Source organism: Saimiri boliviensis, chromosome 1, assembly GCF_048565385.1.
Source record: "Saimiri boliviensis isolate mSaiBol1 chromosome 1, mSaiBol1.pri, whole genome shotgun sequence".
Taxonomy (NCBI): domain Eukaryota; kingdom Metazoa; phylum Chordata; class Mammalia; order Primates; family Cebidae; genus Saimiri; species Saimiri boliviensis.
Window position 1 is genome coordinate 200,720,970 of NC_133449.1, and position 16,427 is coordinate 200,737,396.

Consider the following 16,427-nt stretch of genomic DNA (forward strand, 5'->3'; position numbering starts at 1 on the left):
CCTGCTGACTAACGTTCAGTTTATGTCCAATCTTTTGCTTGTACAAACAATGCTGCAGGGAATAACTTTGCTGACTCATCATTTTACACATATGAGCATATTGATCCTAGAATTCTTGGAAGTGGAATTCTTGAAAGAAAGGGTATTTATATTTTTAATTTTGATAGATATTACCAAATTGCTGTCTAGAAGTTTTTCTAGTTTGTACTAGTTTTACACTTCCATGTTCTTGAAACTACTCTTATTAAGTTTCCTGATCTTGCCAATTAGTAAGTAAAAACCACATCTCAGTGTGGGTTTTTTTGTTTGCTTGTTTGTTTTTTACCCATCAGCTCTTATGAGACTCAGTGTGGTTTTAATTTGCATTTCTTTTATTATAAATAAAGTTGGGTATCTGTTCCATATACCTAAGAACCAATGGTGTGTGTGTGTGTGTGTGTGTGTGTGTGTGTGTATTTTTTTTTTTTTGAGACGAAGTTTTTGCTCTTGTTGCCCAGGCTGGAGTGCAATGACACAATCTCTGCTCACTACAACCTCTGTCTCCCATGTGCAAGCAATTCTCCTGCCTCAGCCTACCAACTAGCTTGGATTACAGGCATGCACCACCACACCCGGTTAATTTTTTGTATTTAATAGAGACGGAGTTTTACCACGTTGATCAGGCTGGTCTTGAACTCCTGACCTCAGGTGATTGACCTGCCTCAGCCTCCGAAAGTGCTGGAATTATAGACATGAGCCACCGTGCCTGGCCCCAATGGTATACTCTCTTTTCACATCCTTTACATCCACTTTAAAGAGCAGCCATCAGCCATTAGCTGTTAAATAAAGCAAGCAGTACCAGTTGGCTCAGCTTGTCTAAATATCAAGTAATTGTGTATGTATTAAGCAAAAACTAGATCCTTGCAGAGCATTGTGCAAATTACTATGGAGCAGGCAAGATACATATTCTAGGAATCATTCATCTGTATGGAGCCGACATAATTATTTTAACTACCTTTTCACCTAACATAATCTCAAAGTCTAGATACCACCAGTGCGATACAAATTGCTAGGGCAGATAACGTAATTTGTCACCTAAATTCCTGTTAGAAACAAAGACTATGCTAGATACTGGAGATACAAAGATGAATATGACAGTTTTTAGTGAAAAAACAAAGCAACAATTAAAAGTATATATGCTGAAAACTGTTCATGGTAGATCAGTGGATAAAGATGGGCTTGGTCATGGCTGGGCGTGGTGGCTCATGCCTGTAATCCCAGCAATTTGGGAGGCCGAGGCGGGTGGATCACGAGGTCAAGAGATCGAGACCATCCCGGTCAACATGGTGAAACCCCGTCTCTACTAAAAATACAAAAAAATTAGCTGGGCATGGTGGCACGTGCCTGTAATCCCAGCTACTCAGGAGGCTGAGGCAGGAGAATTGCCTGAACCCAGGAGGCGGAGGTTGCAGTGAGCCGAGATCGCACCACTGCACTCCAGCCTGGGTAACGAGCAAAACTCCGCCTCAAAAAAAAAGAAGAAAAAAAAAAGGGCATGGTCAATTCTGCTGGAGTGGAATAGTTTACTAAAGGAGCCATATGGTAGTCAAGGCCGCTGGGCTCTTCCTCAAGGTGGCTTGGTTGAGTACATACTCAGTTCATGCCACTATCTTTGCCTGCTTGACTTTCCAAAACGCAGTTGGTTTTCTCAACAACTGAGTCTTTTCACTTTGCTCATTCCCGCAAATTACTTGCCATATTTGCTTTACTCTAGGGTCCTGATAATGTTTTGTAGTCCAGGATTCTCTCATAATTAACACACTGAAAGAGAATGGTCCTTCAGTGGCTTCTGAGCAGAGGTTAGGCCTGGCTTTGACATGAGCATAGTGTTGTACCTGCAAAGAATGGCTTTGGCTGACCGATAATGTTGTGAGTAGAGTAACCACCACCAGAGAAAGCTTTTCCTACCCTTACTTTCACCTGAAAGGCAAGGATTAGGTCTCACTCATACAATGCCTACACAATGTAGGCATTCAGTAAATATCCCTGGATTTGTGAAAGGATGGCAGGTACAACACCAGGCTGATGTCAAAGCCAGGCCGAACCTTGGCTCAGAAGCCACTGAGGGACCTATCTCTCCAGGTATGTTACTTATGGAAGAATCCCTGAGTACAGAACATTATTAGGACCGTAGATTATCAAACGGTCACATCTGGGTCAGGTAGGTGATTTCGTTTTTATAGTATCTCAAAGGGTTATTTAATTCATAACTTTGGAAAACAGATAAATAATAAAAACATTTACTAATCGCCAACTTAATTATATGGAAAAATATATGTCCCAAATGTCTGCTATTGGTACCACCTTATTAACTATGAATCTTACTTTACCTGGGAGTTATAACTCTCTAGCCATGAGTTGAGGACCTCAATTATGCATCACTTTGTTTTCTTCTGTTACTCAGCCTGCCCCTTCCAGACTGGTCCTTGCCAATTAGATAAATGATTTTCAGCCTCTCTCCACACTAGCTAAATTCCACACTGGTCCTTGCTAATTAGATAAATGATTTTCAGCCTCTCTCCCCACATTAGCTCAGTACCTAATGACTGAATTGGAAGGTTTGCTAACGTTGGGTGCAGGACTGCCGTTCGTCATGGCTGTATCTGGAGTCTCCTGGCGCCTTCTGCTCTTCTGGACATCTACACATCACGGTACTGTGTGTTGGACTCACCTTCTCACATAGTCCTTTCTTGATCAATATTTCTGATTTTCAAGACAATACTCTGGTCACTTATGCTAAGGTATTTCTTTTTTTAATAATCATGTGGCTTATCGGCTTAGAACTTTTAAAACAGCTCAGAAGAAATAAGACAAAACTATTGGTAAATGACATTTATTTTTATTAAATCTTTAAGTTTGGCATATATTTCCCCAAGTTTCCCAAGACACACAAACACACACACACACACACACACACACACACACACACACTTTTTAATAAACAGCTAAACCAGCTAGTAGTCCTTTTATAAGTATCTGATCATCAAAGGAACCACAATCTTGAGCCACCAGCTAGGAGGTCCATAACTTATTCCTTGAGCCTTACAACTAAGGACATTTTCAGATGTCTTCCACATCTCTCTTACCTTATAGCCCATCTTTACTCCAATGGCTAAGACAGTGAGTGACCCAATTTGGTCTCATGACTGGTATTGGCCACACAATGTTCCGTGACTGGTTCTCTCTTGGCTCCTCTGACTATTGGCCTTAGCTATTCCTGAGGTTTATGTCTCAGGATAATGCAGAAAGCTGTATCTACTCCCCCATATTTTGAGACGAGAAAGAGTAGCTCGCAGAAGAGAGCTAAGGTCTTCAAGTTCTTTTCCTCTTTCATTAAAAACTGTCCCTTAGCTTCCTGCTTTACCGTTACGGCTTTGCAACTAAGGTCTGCAAGCAGAAATTAAACAAAAACCTTTATGTTTTCAGCTTGAAACTAAGAGCTCAAAATGTGCTTTTCCCCATTTTTCTCATTCATCCTTAGCTTTGGCCATCAATGTTGTTAATAACAAAATAAAATACATCTCTTCTGTGGAATTATTTTTAAAAGCTTCATTTGCTTGTTTGTTTGGATAACGTATAACTTTGCATCACTCCTAACAGTAGAGTTGCTTTTTTAACTTTCACCTGCTACTTATTTGAGGCTATAAAGAGTCAAGGAGCAAAGCTAGAATTCATAAATATTGTACCAATGCTCAGACCTGCCAGGCCAGCTACCATATATAACCCTTCTGTTGTACCCAGTAGGTCAACCCACAGACCTCAAATGACAGCTATATGGCCCCTTCCAAATGCTTAGTGTGCCAAGGAAAAATCTTGGTATGTTAGATATATAGCCATTGATTCTTCTTTTTACTCAAGATGTCTTCACATTAATAAAGCAAACAAACAGCAAATATTTCTGCCTTCTCTGACTACATTTTAAAGTTTGGAAGGAAGATTTTGTTTTAAAGAAATAATTCTGGTTGAGTTCAAAATAGCTTGAAACTATAAAATTTGGAGAAAGTTTTGGTTCTTATTTTAAGTTAAAAATGCCTGCAGAAGAGATACAATTTTAGTTTATGAAAATACCTCATTTATCTTTGCGACATTTATAGAGTATTTTTATTAGATATAATTTCATTTTCATTAATGTAAGTTCTCAACTTCATCAAATACTAATGCAATAGAAGTTGTATGACCATATTTATTATCAGAGACGTACAAACCATTTTTTATGGTAATATTTTTAAAAAGCTAACCTGAAATCATGATGGGAGACTTTACTTGGCAATACTATGAACTGATAAGGTTCTTATATCTCTAGTTCATCTCCATTTTCAATATCCAATCAAAATAAAACAAATCATGACATTAAATCTTGAAGACAATAATAAATCAGGGAATTTGTTCCAAATTCCTTGATTGGATGGTCAATTACATGTGAATACACGCTTTGTTCCCAGTTTCCATCATGTTCAGGAGGAATCAGGGATGAGTAACAACACTAATTTGGTTCTCCTTTTCCAAGGATAAGTGGTACAAGAAAAAGTACTTTCAAAGAGTACACTTAAAACTGTAGCAAAGGCAATGCTTTCTATTCACCTAATCCTGTTTTCTATTCTTTTCCTGACCACAAGAGAAAATAGTATTTCAGAACTTTCCTTGTAGTTAGGTCAGAGAATATGCAACTAATTCTGGTCAATGGCCTGTAAGTAGAAGGAAAGGTGCCTCTGCCACAGTAATTGAGGCCATGTGTTGAGAGTGCAGCACCTCAAGATGGAAGTCACCTGGATCCTGGAGTCACCACATACTGGCTAGAATCCTTCCTGCATTGGAACTTTTATGAAAAGGAAACATACTTTTGTTGTGTTAAGTCACAGAGATTTCAGAATATCTATCACAGCAGGATGGCCTAGCCTGTCCTAATGCAATCCAGAAACAAATTTTCAATATAAATAATGGGAAAAAATCTTTGATTGACACTTTATCCTAAAAGAAAATCAAAATTGTGAAAATGAGTTTCTCTTTAATGTTATAAAATATAGGTTATATTGCAATTATAATTGTATTTATGCCTAAAATAGAAAGTGAATCAAATGTTGAGCTTTTGGCAGGTTTAGTTTAAGGACCCTTATATTCCTAATAGCTTTTGAAGGCTCCTCTAAAGATGGAGTATGTCTCTCTCTCAATCTTTGGAATTACTAAATTGAAATGTAATACACATCCATTTAGAATGTCTCTTAGGTAAAAGTATGAAACTTAACGATTGGATATTAGAGAAAGTCCTACATTTAAAAAGGTTTAGAACAGTTCAAGGTCTTAGAAAATCCTTTTAGGAGTTGTGTAAAAGTTCATATATAAGAAAATAACATTTTTGTGCTTCTTCAAAAGAATAGGTACGGTACTATTATTTTACTGAACTTTGGAAAGTCATAAAAATTCCTAATTCTGGCTTTTTATTAAAGAATAAAAATAAATTGCAGTTTATTTCAGACTATTCAGGTAAAATCAGTAAAAAGCAATCTCTTGTTTAGGTATAAATAAACCCAGCAAAGGGGATCTGACAGGTCGGATGTCCTCCCAAGGCTGCTAGAGACCAAACTTTTCCCACAAGGGGACTTTAATACAGAAAGAGACAGAGACAGCAGCAAATGGGATAGAAATATTTTAGTTTTAAGACACAAAACTTTTTATATGAAACCAATATATTTTAAAAAGCGTTTCAGTAATAAGATCCATAATAATCGAGTATATCACATGTAAAACAAGAAAAGAAAATCTTTGGTTTACCTGATTGGATCTTTTGGAAACTAACACTTCAACAAATGTTCCTGTGAAATCAGAGTTCTATCATTTTCATTACTTCATTTCCCCAAATGGAAAACTGTCTTTTTAACATTCTTATTTTATTAGATAAAGTACATGATGAGCATAAAAATTTTATCCCTCCTTAGGTACATGTAAATCTTGTATTTCTGTTGTACTTCACCTACCTTAAAAGAAAAAAGAAAAGTAAGAAAAGATTACGCAAGATTTGTAGCATTGAGAAAATGCATTATAAGATTTTAGAATATTTTGTTTTCTTGACTGACAGCCAGAAATGATTAAACAGTAAAATACAAATAAAATGTTTATGAATCCAAATGGATTGGAAAACATCTTCTGTTTTCCAATACAATATAATTAACAAATGCAATAATGATTTTTACCAAGGATTTATTACATGAATTTCATTAAAATGTTGATTTAGATCATTTGACCCATTAAACCCAATTTTAATTTCATATAAAAATTTTGTAAGTTTGTATATATTGTTAATTTGATATGAATATTAGAGCATTAGAGTCCAAATTGTTTTCTTTCATTTATTTTAAAAAATATTTAGAGATGGGTTCTTGCTATGTTTGTCCAGGTGTGAGTCTAAATAATTTTGATTTAATGTGTTTAATACACATTATGTTCACATAGTTCAAAACTCAGAAAGTTGGGGCCAGGCGCGGTGGCTCATGCCTATAATCCCAGCACTTTGGGAGGCCGAGGTGGGTGGATCACGAGGTCAAGAGATCGAGACCATCCTGGTCAACATGGTGAAACCCTGTCTCTACTAAAAATACAGAAAATTAGCTGGGCATGGTGGTGCATGCCTGTAATCCCAGCTACTCAGGAGGCTGAGGCAGGAGAATTGCCTGAACCCAGGAGGCGGAGGTTGCAGTGAGCTGAGATTGCGCCATTGCACTCCAGCCTGGGTAACAAGAGCAAAACTCCATCTCAAAAAAAAAAAAAAAACCTCAGAAACTTTAGAAGGTATGCAAAATATAAAAGTCTACCTACACATGATCCTCAGCAGCTCAGCGCTGCTCGCCTCTGTGAGTAACTACTGTTAGATTCTTATGAATCATCCTAGTGTTGTTCTGTGTGCAAATGAGCAGGTACAAGTACAGACCAATGCTGCATTCCATTTCTCAGTTTCCTTGTCTTCTCTGTAGCAGTGACTAGAGCTTACCATGCTCTGCATGTAGAAACAGCTATCACTTGGCCTTTCTCCTGGCTCTCTCCTCCCTCTCTAGCACTTCTCTCCCTTCTCCCTGGCAGGCACTGCTTCCTTTGTGTCCTGTACCAACCAGTTCTTCTGTTTTCACATGACGTATTCTTCCTGAGTGATCTCATCTATTCCCATCAGGCACAAATGAAGGTATTAGCATCAAAGCCATTTGTGGACAAGAAAAGTCTTTTCAGAAAAGATGAGTCTGCAGAAAAAAGGAGGAGGTTGTTAGAAAAGAGCAACAGTAAGGGGATTTCTAAATGGAGGGAACAGCGTATAGAAAAGCCAAATGCATAAAAGAGGGGCAAGACCACAAACTGAGTTACCAGATTAATGTCTAACCTAAAAATTATTGTTGCAAATGTTGAACCGAATAATGAATAATGTCCAAGGAATATTTTTTACCAAAATAATTATTTTGCTAAATCAACCATACAAATTATGGAAAAACTGAAATGAAACTCAACCTGAAAGAACTGAGTCTGCGTGCAAAGTGAAATGTGAATAAAATTGAAAACTAACACATGCACTAAGAGTAAACTAGTTTCCCACCCTCCTGGTCATTGCCAGCTTACTGCTCTGCTTAGGTCACCTCGACGTGTGGAGAGGTCATCCCAGCAGCTTTGCAGACTGGCAATTTGTGAACCTGTCTCAAGATCTGTAAAACATATTGCAACAGAACTTCAAAGCACACTTTGCCACATGGATGGGAGACCTTCGTTTCCACTTTTTTCTGCTTTTTAAGTCTATAAACCATAATAAGGGCATGCCAAAATCCAGTTGCTTTCTAATGCAACACAACAATGACATGTTAAGTAGTATGAAAGGCATTAGCTTTCTTTTTGGAAACCATTTTTTAAAATAAACATTTTCTTTTTCTTAGATTTGTCATTCTCTCCACTGAGAGAATAGTCTTCCAAAGTTACCAATTCTTGCTCAAAAGCCAGAAGGAAAAGAAGTCATTCTGAACATAGTTTAGCTGAAGAACATTTCCGCCCCTGTGAGGACAGTGTTCTGACTATCTAGATCACAGAATTTTTGCCTTTAGCATAATACTTTCTGTTAACAAACCTTTATAATCTAAATTGATAATTTCCATGCCTGTAAGAGTCTCATAGCTATATCTACAAAGGACTAAGAAGGAACCCGGGAACTGGTTCCTACTGCAGAAACAGACTGTGGTCATAGTCTTGTCACTTCATTTCCCCAGATTCCACTGTGTTCAACTGTGCCAACATCACAGAACTGTTAAGAGAATCAGAAAAAATAAAATTACTTTTAAATCATAGATGCTATCATACAGTTGTAGGAATATTCTAAACTTGGACTTACTTCTTGTTTGGGGTGATACCATACTTACATTTCTTTTTATTGCAGTGAGATAGAAATAGCAGAATACCAACAGATAAAGCATTTCATATTCCCTTAATTCTCTGTGTGGTGCAATGATTGACAATAGCTAGATTGCCTCCTGTTCTCTGCCTAAAGGGGGACTCTTCATCCATCTGTCCTGAGCTCCAGGACCAAGGTCTGTTAGTTGGTAGCTGGGGAATAGATGACAAAAGCTTTTCTCCAAAGTTTTAAATCCAAGTCTCTGTGGGGAACCCCCACATAAGAAAGGGTACATTCTGACTGTTTTCATCCTTTCCCCAGGGCAGAACTATGACCTCAATGAGAAATACAATTATAGCTTCTTTGCAGGAGATTTACAGATATTACCCACATACTCCCACTATAGCCTCTCTTTCCAAAAAAGGCACAGTGACCATGGCTTACTTTGCTGAAGAATAATGGTCTTGACCTAACAATCTTCAATGAGAAGGAAAAAATCATTACATGGAAATGGCAGAGGTCTCAAACCAATTTGGAAATTTGGGGGAAAGTGTTCCCATAACAAGAAGTAGTGTGGTATGATTGAAAAAGAATTGTCCTAAAGTGAGATCTGAATTCTAGTCTGGCTACCCGACTTTGTGCTGTGTAACCTTCATAGGTTCCAACATTCGCAGTATCAGCTTTCTTATCACCAATGCATGCCCACCATCTCTAAGTCCGGTTACAAGGCCAACATACCATAGATTTTCTAATCACAGCTGTCTTTAATGTTTGCATCTTTCTTTGATATATTAGAGGGGAGAACAAAATGAAGTTGGAGTCTCTCAATCTTTCTCAGTTAGTTTTTAAAAACTAAACTTTTTAATTGAGAGGCAAAATCTTAGTGGGGCTAATAAAGGCCTGACAATGACTTTCTTCTTTTATGCAAATGTGGAAGGATGCTGTCTGCATATGGGCTAATTTTGCCCACCACTGAACCAGAACAGATCCAATGCACTATGCCTGAATGTCTATCTCAGTGAGACTTCAAGGGGTACTGATGAATAAGAGTTAAGATGAGAGGAGATGAGTTCTCTCTATCAAACAGATGATCTATTTGCATCTAAAAGCCACTGTATCATGTTTTTGAAAGAGAAAAATATTCTTTGGCTACTTTAAATGCTATGAAGCAATTTTGGAGATTCTATTCAACAGAACAAAAAGCAAGAACCAAGAGTTGTTTGCTTGTTTGTTTGTTTTTGAGACAGAGTCTCACTCTGTCACCAGACTGCAGTGCAGTGGCACACTATATCAGCCCACTGCAACCTCTGCCTCTCGGGTTCAGGCAATTCTCCTGCCTCAGCCTCCTGAGTAGCTGGGATTACAGGCACGTGCCACCATGCCCAGCTAATTTTTGTATTTTTAGTAGAGACAGAGTTTCATCATGTTGGCCAGGGTGGTCTCTTATCACTTAACCTCATGATCCACCTGCCTCCCAAAGTAATAGGATTATAGGCATGAGCCATGGCGCCCAGCCAAACCAACAGTTTTAAGTTCAGTTCAGACTTCAAATACTTGAGCATCAGCATTTTAATAAATACAGACTAAAGGCACAGCTTCCCCTACATCAACGTCTCTCAGTTTACATACAATGTAAAAAAAAAAGAACTTGAGGCAGCATCAGTCAAAGGTTTCTTAACATATTCTTTTAAAGTAATGAGATAAGGAGTTAAGTACAGGAAAGTCACCTCACAGAAGGGTCGATTTTAACAACAACAAAAACAAGTCTTGATTTTCTCTAGACAAAGTTAATCTTGGTAAATTCAGATAAACAAAAAATAGAAATAATAAAAATCACCTAGTGAACCGGCAACCAACAGAATGGGAAAAAACTTTTGCAAACTATCCATCCAACAAAGGGCTAATAACCAGAATCTACAAAGAACTTAAACAAATTTACAAGAAAAAAAAACTCCATCAAAAAGTGGGTGAAGGATATGAACAGACACTTCTCAAAAGAAGACATTTATGTAGCCAACAAAGATATTTAAAAAAGTTCATCATCACTGGTCATTAGAGAAATGCAAATCAAAACCACAAAGAGATACCATCTCATGCCAGTTAGAATGGTGATCATTAAAAAATCAGGAGACAATAGATGCTGGAGAGGATGTGGAGAAATAGGAACCCTTTTACACTGTTGGTGGGAGTGTAAATTAGTTCAACCATTGTGGAAGACAGTGTGGTGATTCCTCAAAGACCTAGGACTAGAAATACCATTTGATCCAGCAATCCCATTACTGGGTATATACCCAAAGGATTCTAAATTGTTCTATTATAAAGACACATGCACGCATATGTTCATTGTGGCACTATTTACATTAGCAAAGACTTGAAACCAACCCAAATGCCCATCAATGATAGACTGGCTAAAGAAAATGTGGCACATATGCACCATGGAATACTATGCAGCCATAAAAAAATGATGAGTTCATGTCCTTTGCAGTGACATGGATGAACCTGGAAACCATCATTCTCAGCAAACTGACACAAGAACAGAAAACCAAACACCGCATGTTCTCACTCATAGGCGGGTGTTGAACAATGAGAACACATGGACACAGGGAGGGGAGCATCACACACCAGGGCCTGTTGGGGGGTGGGGAGGACTATGGGAGAGATAGCAGGGGCTGGGGTAGATTGGGAGGGATAACATTAGGAGAAATACCTAATGTAGATGACAGGGGAATGGACGCAGCAAACCACCATGGCACACATATAGCTATGTAAAAAACCTGCACATTCTGCATGTGTATCCCAGAACTTAAAAGTATAATAAAAAATAAATCAATAATCACCTGCAAGTCCAGCAATCTGTTATTATTTCCATGTGTTTCCTTATATTCTTTTTTCGTGAATATATGCCTATTTTTTAACAAAAATGGGACCACAGTGCAAGTACTAATATTTAAACTGTTTTTCTCACAAACACTATCTGTTGAACACCCTTATGTGTCCCTAAATGTTCATGTGTAATCAGCTTTGTACTGCCACTCCAAGGAGACATAGTGCTTCCTCTGAGATGGTTGAGGGGTTTCAGGATTTGAAGAATGGCTGAGTAGACAGAGTTCCATTTTTCCACCTCCATCCCAATCTCTACCTTCATCAGCAGAATCTATTTTTAAAAAAGAAAATGTGCTTTAGGTATATCTTTTACTTATAAAGGATCTGGTGCTAGCCAGTCACAGTGGCTCACACCTGTAATCCCAGCACTTTGGGAGGCCAAGGCAGATGGATCACATGAAGTCAGGAGTTTGAGACCAGCCTGACCAACACGGTGAAACACCATCTCTACTAAAAAAAAAAAAAAAATACAAAAATTAGCCAAGCATTGTGGTGGGTGCCTATAATCCCAGCTACTAAGGAGGCTGAGGCAGGAGAATTGCTTGAACCTGGGAAGTGGAGGTTACCGTGAGCCAAGATCTCACCACTGCACTCCAGCCCGGGTGACAGAGTGAGACCTGGTCTCGAAAATAAATAAATAAATAAAAGGGGCTGGTGCTAAAGAGGAAAATTGATAATCACTGTCTTACATCATTTTTAACATCTGTCATTTGGGGCACATATATATGTTTCACATCCTGATGAATAGATCCCCTTTGGCATAGTAGGTAGGATGCAGATTTCCCAGATTTGAATCCCAATTCTACCGCTGACCAGTTGTGTGTATGTTGGTTTTAAAATATGTCCATAAGTTCTTCAACACTCCTCTCATCAAACTGTGGAGTCTAATTCTCAGCCTTATTGACTCAGTTCTTTTTTGTTTTGTTTTGATTTTTTGTTTTTTGATACAGTTTTGTTCTGTTGCCCAGGCTGGAGTGCAGTGGCACAATCTCAGCTCACTGCAACCTCTGCTTCCTGGGTTCAAGCAATTCTCATGCCTCAATCTCCCAAATAGTTGGATCACAGGTGCCCGCCACTATGCCGAGCTAATTTTTGAATTTTCAGTAGAGATGGGGTATCACCATGTTAGCCAGGCTAGTCTCGAACTCTTGACCTCAGGTGATCCACCTGCCTTGGCCACCCAAAGTGCTGGGATTGCAGGAGTGAGTCCTGCCTCAGTTCTAAAGAAGAGACTACAGCAGAAGCGGCTTGGCATGGCTTCCAAGGCCAGATCATGACAGGCTTCATGACTGAAGTATTCACTTCTCTTTGCCTCACTTTCCTTATCTGTGAGATGAGAAAAATAATAGTATCAATTTCTTAGGATTCTTTTTATAATTTCATAGTTAATATACAAGAAAGCCTTATCACATGTGGCTTGGAGCAGTATAAAATTACATCATAGTTAATATACAAGAAAGCCTTATCACATGTGGCTTGGAGCAGTATAAAATTACAATCTGCCGGGCGCGGTGGCTCAAGCCTGTAATCCCAGCACTTTGGGAGGCCGAGGCGGGTGGATCACAAGGTCGAGAGATCGAGACCATCCTGGTCAACATGGTGAAACCCCGTCTCTACTAAAAATACAAAAATTAGCTGGGCATGGTGGCACGTGCCTGTAATCCCAACTACTCAGGAGGCTGAGGCAGGAGAATTGCCTGAACCCGGGAGGCGGAGGTTGCAGTGAGCCAAGATCGCGCCATTGCACTCCAGCCTGGGTAACAAGAGCGAAACTCCGTCTCAAAAAAATAAAATAAAATAAAATAAAATAAAATTACAATCTACTATTAAGTTGATTTTTACTTTTTAGTAATTTCTGCCTGTATGTGGTAGATATATTCGTATGTAGCTAAAGCTCTGCAGGTAACCATGACTATTTTCTTAGAAATTTATAAACGTAGAATTGCTGTATCAAGATGTATGCATTCCTTCAGAAAACATTGTTGTTGAGCTCAATTCTCACTTTGGAATGAAAAACATTGTTCTATTTAATTATAAAAGGCACATGGCATCAATTAGTCCTGGGTGGATGTTCCCATCACTTCTAAATCAGCTCTCATATTTTTATTAAAAACTTAGAAATCAGCCAGGCGCAGTGGCTCACGCCTGTAATTCCAACACTTTGGGAGGCCAAGGCCGGTGATCACGAGGTGATCAAGAGATGGAGACCATCCTGGCCAACATGGTGAAACCCTGTCTCCACTAAAAAATACAAAAATTTGCTGGGCATAGTGACACTCCCCTGCAGTCCCAGCTACTTGGGAGGCTGAGGCAGGAGAATTGCTTGAACCCAGGAGGCAGAGGTTGCAGTGAGCCAAGACTGTGCCACTGCACTCCAGCCTGGCGCCTGGTAACAGAGCAAGACTCTGTCTCAAAAAAAACAAAAATTAGAAATCCAGGGCATTTTTTCATATGTTTGTTGGCTGCATAAATGTCTTCTTTTTATAAGTGTCTGTTCATATCCTCTACCCACTTTTTTATGGGGTTGTTTTTTCTTGTAAATTTGTTTAAGTTCTTTGTAGAATCTGAGTATTAGCCCTTTGTCAGATGGGTAGGTTGCAAAAACATTTTCCCATTCTGTTGGTTGCTGGTTCACTCTAATGATAGTTTCTTTTGCTGTGCAGAAGCTCTTAAGTTTAATTAGATCCCATTTGTCTATTTTAGCTTTTGTTGCCATTGCTTTTCGTGTTTTAGTCATGAAGTCCTTGCCCATGTCTCTGTCCTGAATGGTATTGCCTAGGTTTTCTTCTAGGGTTTTTATGGTGTTAGGTCTTATGTTTAAATCTTTAATCCATCTGGAGTTAATTTTCATATAAAGTGTAAAGAAAGGATCCAGTTTCAGCTTTCTGAATGTGGCTAGCCAGTTTTCCCAACACCATTTATTAAACAGGGAATCCTTTCCCCATTGCTTGCTTTTGTTAGGTTTGTCAAAGATCAGAAGGTTGTAGATGTGTGGTGTTACTTCCGAGGCCTCTGTTTTGTTCCATTGGTCTATATATCTGTTTTGGTACCAGTACCATGCTGTTTTGATTACTGTAGTCTTGTAGTATAGTTTGAAGTCAGGTAGCATGATGCCTCCAGCTTTGTTTTTTGTTTTGTTTTGTTTTGTTTTGCTTAGGATTGTCTTGGCTATGTGGGCTCTTTTTTTATTCCATATGACATTTAAGAATTTTTTTCCAGTTTTGTAATGCTCATCGTCACTGGTCATTAGAGAAATGCAAATCAAAACCACATTAAGAAACCATCTCATGCCAGTTAGAATGGTGATCATTTAAAAAATCAGGAGACAACAGATGCTGGAGAAGATGTGGAGAAATAGGAACACTTTTACCCTGTTGGTGGGAGTGTAAATTAGTTCAACCATTGTGAAAGATAGTGTGGCGATTCCTCAAGGATCTAGAACTAGAAATACCATTTGACCCAGCAATCCCATTCCTGGATATATACCCAAAGGATTATAAATTGTTCTATTATAAAAACACATGCACACATATGTTTACTGCAGCACTGTTTACAATAGCAAAGACTTGGAACCAATTCAAATGCCCATCAATGATAAACTGAATAAAGAAAATGTGGCACATATACACCCTGGAATACTATGCAGCCATAAAAAAGAATGAGTTCATGTCCTTTGCAGGGACATGGATGAAACTGGAAACTATCATTCTCAGGAAACTGACACAAGAACAGAAAACCAAACACTGCATGTTCTCGCTCATAAGTGGGTGTTGAACAATGAGAACACACAGACACAGGGAGGGGAACATCACACACTGGGGTCTATTGGGGGCTAGGGGGGCTAGGGGAGGGTTAGCAGGAGATGGGGGGTTTGGGGAGGGATAACAGGAGAAATATCTAATGTAGATGATGGGGGATAGATGCAGCAAATCATCATGGCATGTGTATACCTATGTAACAGTCCTGCACCATCTGCACATGTATCCCAGAACTTAATGTATAATAACAAAAAAAAAAGAAAAAAAAATAGAAATAAAGATAAAAGCAAAACATACCTGAGCAAGAAATCTTACAAACTTCTATGTCTTTTGCTATAGAACTAACAAGACAGAGTTTTGTTAGTTTGTAACAAGATGGAGTTAGTTTGTATAAAGTATCTAATTATGGGCCTGGGAATGGATGTGAATACAATGTTAAAAGATGTTACAATGACGAGGTGGTTCATGCCTATAGTCCCAGCACTTTGGGAGGCTGAGGCAGGCAGTTCATGTAAGGTTGGGAGTTAAAGACCAGCTTGGTCAACACAGTGAAACCCTGTCTCTACTAAAAATACAATAATTAGCTGGGCATGGTGGTGCAAACCTGTAATCAAAGCTACTCAAAAGGCTGAGGCATGAGACTCTCCTGAACCCAGGAAGCGGAGGTTGTAGTGAGCTGAGATGGCACCAACGCACTCCATAAATGAAGAGCCTATATGAATCAGGGTGCCTTGAATTCCAGTGACAGATAACTCAACCCAAAATGACTTAAGAAAAACAAATTATGAACTTATATATGTATTCATATTAGCTTCAGACAAGGCTGGGTCCAGTATTCATCAAATCTCATTCTGTCTCTAAGTCTTCATTTCTCAGCCATGCCTGCTTCTATGCTAACTTCATTTCCACTTGGCCTATCTTCAGGTCGGGCCCCTGAAATGCCCAGGTTTATGTCTTCCAGTTTTATAACATTATAGGCAAAGTTCTCACTTGTAACTGCTCACTCTGACCCTGAGGATTAAACAGAAAAGGAGTTCATTAAAAGACTACTTTGCAGGCGACAGAGTTGTTGTAAAGGCCATAGAACCTTGCCTGCAGCCAAACTTCCAACATGCACAGTTTAAAGAAGCTACAGCCAGCACCACCACTGCCTCTGCCACCAACACTGAGGACTTTCTTTGCACTGGTGGCAAGAGTTCAAATACTGCTGGCATCAAAGCCATTCCAGGCCTCGGAATTCAATCACGTAATCACTGCCACTCCCAAAGCCGCACATCTCAGTTGCCATCCTCATCAGATAGTTCCCCAAGAGCTTCCTTCTTTAAGTTGTTGACTTCTCAGTCTAACTTTCCCATATCTGAGTGATTGGTGAAGTCATCTAACTCACATACCTA